The sequence below is a fragment of the Aquarana catesbeiana genome, linkage group LG09 (genome assembly GCF_042186555.1).
Source record: "Aquarana catesbeiana isolate 2022-GZ linkage group LG09, ASM4218655v1, whole genome shotgun sequence".
Taxonomy (NCBI): Eukaryota; Metazoa; Chordata; class Amphibia; order Anura; family Ranidae; genus Aquarana; species Aquarana catesbeiana.
In genome coordinates, this window is record NC_133332.1 from 223,361,193 (window position 1) to 223,369,340 (window position 8,148).

Here is an 8,148-nt window from a genome sequence, read left to right on the forward strand (position 1 = left end):
GTTTTAAACCAAGATGGTTCATACCACACACCTGTCTTCCCCAATACGGGAGCATCACATTCTCAGGCCGGATATGTTAATGATGAAGAAGCATCTGAGTGGGAAGCCCGACAGCAGGCAGCAAGGCCACCCACTGATTTAACCCCCAATCCGGCTCCAGACTCTCAGTTCCGAGAGGATCTCAAACACATGCTGGCAACCGTACAGAACAGTGCTTCTTGCCAGACCCTGCCCCAACAACAGTCTCGGTTACCAGAAGGGGCACCAGTGATGTATGTCGCTTTTACTCTATCACAAGCAGCGGCCTTAGTGACAAGTCTGCATGACCCAGAGAAGCAGCCAATTCCCTTCTACCACAGGATAGTGCAGATACAAGAAACTTACTCAGCTGCCTGGAGAGACTTGATCAGCCTATGCCAAATCAAAGCAGGATATGTCTTTTGGCCAGTCATGCAGATGGCCTTCAATGATGCCTACCTGACAAGTGCCACTTCCTACACCTCAGGCGTGGAGTTCTGTGCACAACTCCACGACTGGGCAAAGGAGAAGTTGACGGATCAGAAGACCACAATCCAAGATATTACCCAAGATAAAGGGGAGTCTGTGAAGAAGTATCATGCTAGACTCATAAAGGCACACACACACGTTATCAACAGCTTTTGTTTCAGGGCTCAGAGAGGATATCAGAAAAGGCCTGATGGTGGCCCGCCCTGAATACCATTCAATGAAAATGTCTGATTTATTGTTGGTGACAAGAGGTATAGAAAATCAAAAAGGTAAAAAACCAACGCCCCTCATGGTAACCCATGACGAAGATCCCGCCTACACTAGTCTACCACCACTGCTCAATACCAGGGAAAGGATCACCTGTTACAACTGTGGGAAACGGGGTCACTTCAGAAAAGAATGCAGAGCCCCAAGATGTCCCAGATTGACAGGGGTGCAGCCAAAAGTGTGTTGAGGGCGGTGAACCTGCCTAATAGTTCTTTCCTTTCCACTATTGATGTTTCCTGCGTAGGAATGGATGGGGTGCCCCGCTCCAGTCCACTTCCTGATTTGCTTGCCAGATTTGTGGTGTCCTCTACATGTCCCTTGAATCTACTAGGAGCTGATGTGTTGTCCGGACTATAGGCCTCAATCAGGACACGCCTGAAGGGGGGGTGAATTTACATACTCCCCTATCTTTAGAAGACTAATCTGCTTTGTGTTCTCTGCCTCTCCTGATGACACTTACTGAAGCAAAAACTTCAAGTTCAATACTGCAGGAAGTACTTGACAGAATCCCTGCGTGCCTATGGTCCACAGGACCGGAAGACAACGGTAACTAAAAGGTGCCACCAGTTTCAGTCAAGCTAAAAGAGGGCGCATCATTGCCCCGGAAACCACATTATCACGAGAATTAACCTGAATGCATGTCCAGGTGTTTTCTTCCATTCCAGATCCTGAATTAGATACAGGAACACACCAACTACTGTCTGGAGATCCTTGAGCCAAGTTATGATGGTCCATTCCAAGTTTTGCTGACCACAGCTACCTCAGTCAAGTTGGCCAGGAAGAACACCTGAATGCACGCTTATCACTGCAGGAGAGCGTATTTTCGGGTGCTGCATATCCTTTTTCTGTTTGATCTAGGGGGGAGGGGCCCAGGAGGTGGCCATCACAAAAATGATAACATAATTACATTTTGGTGTAACTCTTCAGGTACACATGTGACCACCTTTACCTTAGATTACTGTGACATAGTACCTTGTCCGTTTGACCCTTCATGGTGATGCCATTGGTACAGTGATATCCCTGACGGTAAGGACATATATGTATGCCACACAGACAGTTACTGGGGACAGAGTTGTGGTTTCTGTGGGGGCCAGTGGGTTGGAACACAGGGCCAGACTGGGCGACCACAGAGTGCATTAGACAAAAAAAGATGAAAATAGAAAGCCCCTATATCCTAACCAAAGATACCCCTGATACATACACTGACCCAGCACACAGTCAGAGGAGGAAGCGAGCAGCTCTCTCCGGAAGCTTTTGATCCTCATGTATACATACATGTCATAGGGGTTTCAAGGGGGGTCCCTGATGAATTTAAAGCCAGGGATCAGGTAAAAGCTGGTTTTGAGTCTTTGATCCCCATAACAACTGTCAGCAAGAATGTAGATTGGATTAACTACATGTCATGGTTATGCAATAGAGTTTGTCGATCAGCATACCTGTCTCCATGTGTTCATCTCTAGAGACCAGCTGACCCTCACCAGACTGCTTTTGTAACCTCCCCTATAAGCATGGCCCCACCCCAGGCCCTATCAGGGAACCCTATATTAACCCGTGCACTGCAAGCCAGCAGTGCTGATCAACCACTGTGTGTTAGCCTCTGTGTGTACTTGCTATGTTTCCTACATCTGATTTCTGTTACCGACTTTGGCCTGTTCCCGGCCATCCCTGTTTGCCTGTGACCCTGATGTTCCAGACAGCTCCCTCCTTCCTCTTCTCCTGTAGTCTACCGTGAGCGTGAGCTGTGAGACCCTGGGGGCCGCGACCTGGAGCCAGACTGCAGCGCAGTCCATCCTCACCACTAGAGGCTCTAGTGAACACCTGCTGGCTCTTAGACTCCGCACCCTGGGGAATCTATGCTCTAGCTCCCAGTGGGATCTGTGTCAGTGATCCAGTAGACCTGATTCCTGAACCTCCCAGGGTACAATCCGCAGCAGTCAGCCATAGGGACCACTACCTTGCGGTGCACTCCTGATCCCAACGGTGTGCATCTGTCACCCAGCCTCTAGGTGACCTGACACTACACATATTATAACCAACAGAGATTTGTAAATTACTCTAAAGATGCCCTCCAGGGAATTTCTGATCAGTTAGCCCCCACTTCCTACATGACATTCCAGGACCGGATGGCCTTAGACATGGTGTTATCTGGGAAAGGAGGTGTTTTGTAAAATCATAGGAAAAAACGGGAACCTGTTGTACATACATTCCTGATAATATTGGCCCAAATGGTAAGGTTACTTTAGCTATAAAGAAATTAGAAGATCTGTCACTAGAGTTGAAGAAGAACTCAGGTATCACAGACCCATGGGATCAATATTTTAGCTGGATGAGTGGGTGGCAGAAGGTGTTCGCCCAGATACGGGTAACGGTATTCATAATCCTGGTTCTTTTAGCCCTGATTATATGCTGTATTCTACCTTTTGTAAAAAAGTTAATGAGCAAGGCTGTAGACAATAGCACACCTACATTTCTCCACCAAGAAGAAGAGGACCTCCTTATGATGGAAGATGACAAACCCTTCACTCCTCTACAGTCACTCCCTGTCCATAATCTCACAATCCTATAGGGTTTTAGGGATAGATAGCGCCTGACTGCACCTCTCCAGCTGTATTGAGGAGGGAAGTGAACAGTTGCTGCCCAATTCTATATACAGCCTAAAAGAGTTGCTGAGGAGAAGGGCCAGGCCAAAGTGGGACCTTTAGTATTAGGGACAGAAAAGAGAAAATAGTCATTTTAGGGGGGATTGTGTAGGAATGTGATGTAGATAATAATAATAGTAATCTGAAAATGTCTATTTTCTTATGTGCATACATATTTTTCTCCTTACTCATTATATAAGTATACAGATTAGCTCTGTTCCTATATTTTCTCAAGATGGCGTGTACCCCCTACCTCCCACACATCAAAAGAACGCGGAACTGGAGATAAAACCAAAGAGAGCCAAACCTCGTTATGAAAATTCTCCATCTTCTTTATCTTCTTAACCAATGAGATGTACCTATTAGACTGACATAGCAATGACGTATTTGTGTGTATAAAACATTAACACCGCCTTGAATAAATTAGAAGTGTAACAGTAACGAAACTGAGCGTGTCTCAGTGTGTTTACTTTTATATGCATGCATATCACCACTTTCAAAATTAGAGACAGCAGCAGATAACCTTGGGCTCGATTGGAGCTCTTAATCATTTCCATAACAGACTAAATGCCTGAAAACGCCTAAGTGTGCATGGACACATAGGGGTAACACAGAGGGGAAAAAAAGTCAAACGCTTTTAAAAGTGGCATCTTTTTTTTTCGTAGCGCAGCCCCTAAGGAGCCGCAAGTAACTGGGATCCCCCACCCTGCTCAGCCAGGCACACCAAATTTTCACAGGCACTCCAGAGACAGAGAAGAGTCTGCAGCTTTGTTTTTGTGGTTAATTGAGGGTAAATAACTTGGATGGGGATGGGAAATGAAAGTTCCAACTTCTTCCTCCAGCACACGCTTACTTGCAAACCCCAGCTGAATCACTGTTTGGATATCTGACAGGCAGTCAGATTTTTATCAATGGCCCTTTGCAGGTAGGAACTAGAAGCCCCTTGTGTAGAAATTACAGTGATCAGCTTGCATTACTTCTGTGGCTACTGATCCCAGCACCACCTCTTCAGGCACTGCCAATCCTCCAGGCTGCAGCAGCGCTTTTCACTAGTCCTCCAGTCTAACATTTCTCTACAGTCCTCCTGACTGTCTCTCACCAGCCCACCCAGCTGACTCTTCACTAGCCCACCTGGCTGACTCTCAGGAGATCTCCCAGGGAAGGGATTGAAGACTTGGCATAATGCAGTCTTCAGGGAGAACTGGCTACATGTTGCAGTCTGCCCCCTTGTAAATCCCCAAATCCCTGTGCTGTACTCACACTGTCCTCTCTCTTGCTCCTGTGCCTCCATGAAGTGTTTCCTCCTGCAGGATCCTTCCAGCACCCGAGCCCCAGCCCAAGGTCACCCCTCCCAGACTAGGGGGCACCCCTGAGGGCCATGAACAGTCTCCACAGCACTATATCTCCATCTTCCACCCCACTGTCCCTGCTGGCGTGGCCCATGCCTATTTATGAGGTAAGCTCTGCCCCCTGCCAGCCCATTGCTGGGGATTGGCTGATTTTATTATAAAAATGTTACCTCTTCTTTAGCTCTCTACTTGGCCCGCATTTTTAATGAGCTATGTAAAGCAACCCAACTAGACAAGACCCTAAACTCGGCCTTCATCACTGTGATCCCCAAGCTTGGCAAGGATCCTAGTTCAGTTGCCAACTACTGCCCCATATCCTTAATAAATATTGATCTCAAAATCTTGACAAAAATCCTGGCAGATCGTATATCCTCTTTCATTAGTTTATATGTCCACAAGGACCAAGTCGGCTTTATTCCAGGTACACAAGGCCCTGATCAAATCAGAAAGGCGATTGATATATTTTCTCTTCTGAGGTCTAGTTGGGATGGTGGTCCTCCCCAAACAGGTTTTTTACTCTCCCTGGACCTCCAGAAGGCATTTGATTCTGTCTCCTGGTCCTTCCTTTTGGAAAAACCTTTATAAATGTGATAGGAGCACCCTACTCAAACCTAGAAGCAAAAATATGACTGCAGGGATACTACTCAGAATCTTTCCTGATCTTCAAATGCACGAGGCAGGGTTGCCCTTTATCTCCACTGATTTTTGCTATTCTCATCGAAACACTCGATATTGCCATCAGGGACCAACCAGATATTCACAGGGTACATTGTGGCAAACAAAACCACAAATATGCACTCTTTGCGGATGACATTCTGCTTTTCATCACCTCACCTTTAACCTCGCTATGCATCATTTGCAAATTATTAGATAGCTTTGGCACAGTCTCGGGTCTCAAGGTGAACTTCGCAAAATCGATGGCGTTAAATGTAAAATGTAATTCCCTATTTGGGGGTCAATCTGGCTGCATCTGTGGACCGGTTATGCATTACCAACTTCCCAATGTATAGTAAATTAGAATAAGACATTACTGAGGCAAATTGGGGCTCTCTTGGTTAGGCAGAGTTAAAGTGGTTGTAAACCCTTTTGGACCACTTTAACCTACAGGTAAGCCTAGATTAAGGCTTACCTGTAGGTGCAAGAAATATCTCCTTAACGTACGCAGTTAAGGAGATATTTTACAAAAACCGGGCACCGCTGTCTACGGCGCATGCATACTAGCTCATTATGACTTTGCCTTGCAGGGTGTATTTTTTTTTCTTTTTTAGGCTTTACTTCCTCTTTAGCTCTGTGAAAATGATCCTACTGCCGCGTATTCAGTACCTGTTTAGAGCACTTCCCATTCCGATATCTAAGGATTAACTGCAGAAATTTCAATCGAAAATCATCAAATTCATCTGGGGCGCAAAAGAACATAGAATTGGCAAGGAGACCCTATTCTGAGCTAGAGACAAGGGCGGGGTAGGACTTTCAAACCTTCTCTGGTATCACTCAGAGGCCCAATTGTCCCAAATCTCCATTATCTATTCCAAGTCAGCTCACCCAGACTAAGTCCACATTGGAAGGCAAGCAATCTCTTACTACACACTAGATTTCCTTCTTTGGTGCCCCCCCAAAACCAGACCTTGTATAACAGTGTTAATTTGCTGTCTCCTCAAAATAAATTAACACACAACCATTAATGTCTAAACCGCTGGCAAGAAAAGTGAGTACACCCCTGTGACAGACCTAGCCGGAACAGAGGCTTTTGGAGGGGACTGAATGCTAGCCCCTTGCCGACCGATTATGGGCCCTTGCATTTGGGGGAACGGTGCTCTTTGTGAACTGTATGCCTGGGGACCCTTGAGGTGGCGTTACTTTAGATTCAGGTCCATGTCCTCCAAAAACACACACTCTGGGGACCCTGGATATGCCATATTAGAAATAGTGACTAATTCATACTGTTGGGACACATACTGTGAGGAGATGCTGATGTCAATTCCAGCCACCTGTCTCTGTCTGTTGTCTTCTATAATGTAAACGAGTCTAGTGTGTCTTCTCTTTCAGCCATTGTTGTCTGGGCTAATTAGCTCCTGCCATTGTGAGAAGGAGTCCTGTGTTTAAACTTATGATAATGTACCATCTACTGTGTGAAGCTCGGTGACAACAAGTCTGACCTGTAGTGATATCCTGATTAATCATAACAATGACCAGGCTGCTTAAAGGGATTAGTTAATGAGCTCATGTTAATTAGGTCTGGTCACAGGTGTATTTTGAGAGTAATATGAGCAGGAGGTATACACCTCCTCCTTTTACTGTATATAAGACTGTATTTTTTTCAATAAAAAATCATTCCTGTTTGACCCTCAAGACAGAGCCTCGTCTCGTATTTGGGGGGGGGGGGGGGAATTATTCGTATGGGGTTCTTGTTCGGCTGATCGGAGTGTTCTGTAGCTGCCTTTGTGTTCAGAAATGGAATGTCCTAAACTGCTTTAACCCCTTTCATACTCGGGGTGCCGTTACAACCCCTAAGTAAAAATGTCCAAATTGGGCCCAATTAGCCATTTTCCCTCCCCGGTGTCCTGTGACTCATTAGTGTTACAAGGTCTCAGGTGTGAATGAGGAGCAGGTGTGTTAAATTTGGTGTTATCGCTCTCACTCTCTCATACTGGTCACTGGAAGTCCAACATGGCACCTCATGGCAAAGAACTCTCTGAGGATCTGAAAAAAATAATTGTTGCTCTACATAAAGATGGCCTAGGCTATAAGAAGATTGCCAAGACCCTGAAACTGAGCTTCAGCATGGTGGTCAAGACCATACAGTGGTTTAACAGAACAGATTCCACTCAGAACAGGCCTCGCCATGGTCGACCAAAGAAGTTGAGTGCACATCATGCTCAGCGTCATATCCAAAGGTTGTCTTTGGGAAATAGAAGTATAAGTGCTGCCAGCATTGCTGCAGAGGTTGAAGGGGTGGGGGGTCAGTCTGTCAGTGCTCAGACCATACACCGCACACTGCATCAAATTGGTCTGCATGGCTGTCGTCCTGGAAGAAAGCTTATTCTAAAGATGATGTACAAGAAAGCCTGCAAACGATTTGCTGAAGACAAGCAGACTAAGGACATGGAGTCCTGTGGTCTGATGAGACCAAGATAAACTTATTTGGTTCAGTTGGTGTCAAGCGTGTGTGACAACAAACAGGTGAGGAATACAAAGACAAGTGTGTCTTGCCTACAGTCAAGCATGGTGGTGGGAGTGTCATGGTCTGTAGCTGCATGAGTGCGGCTGGCACTGGAGAGCTACAGTTCATTGAGGGAACCATGAATGCCAACATGTACTGTGACATACTGAAGTCGAGCTTTTACTAGAACTTCAATACAACTAAAGACAAAACTTTTTTCTCTCAT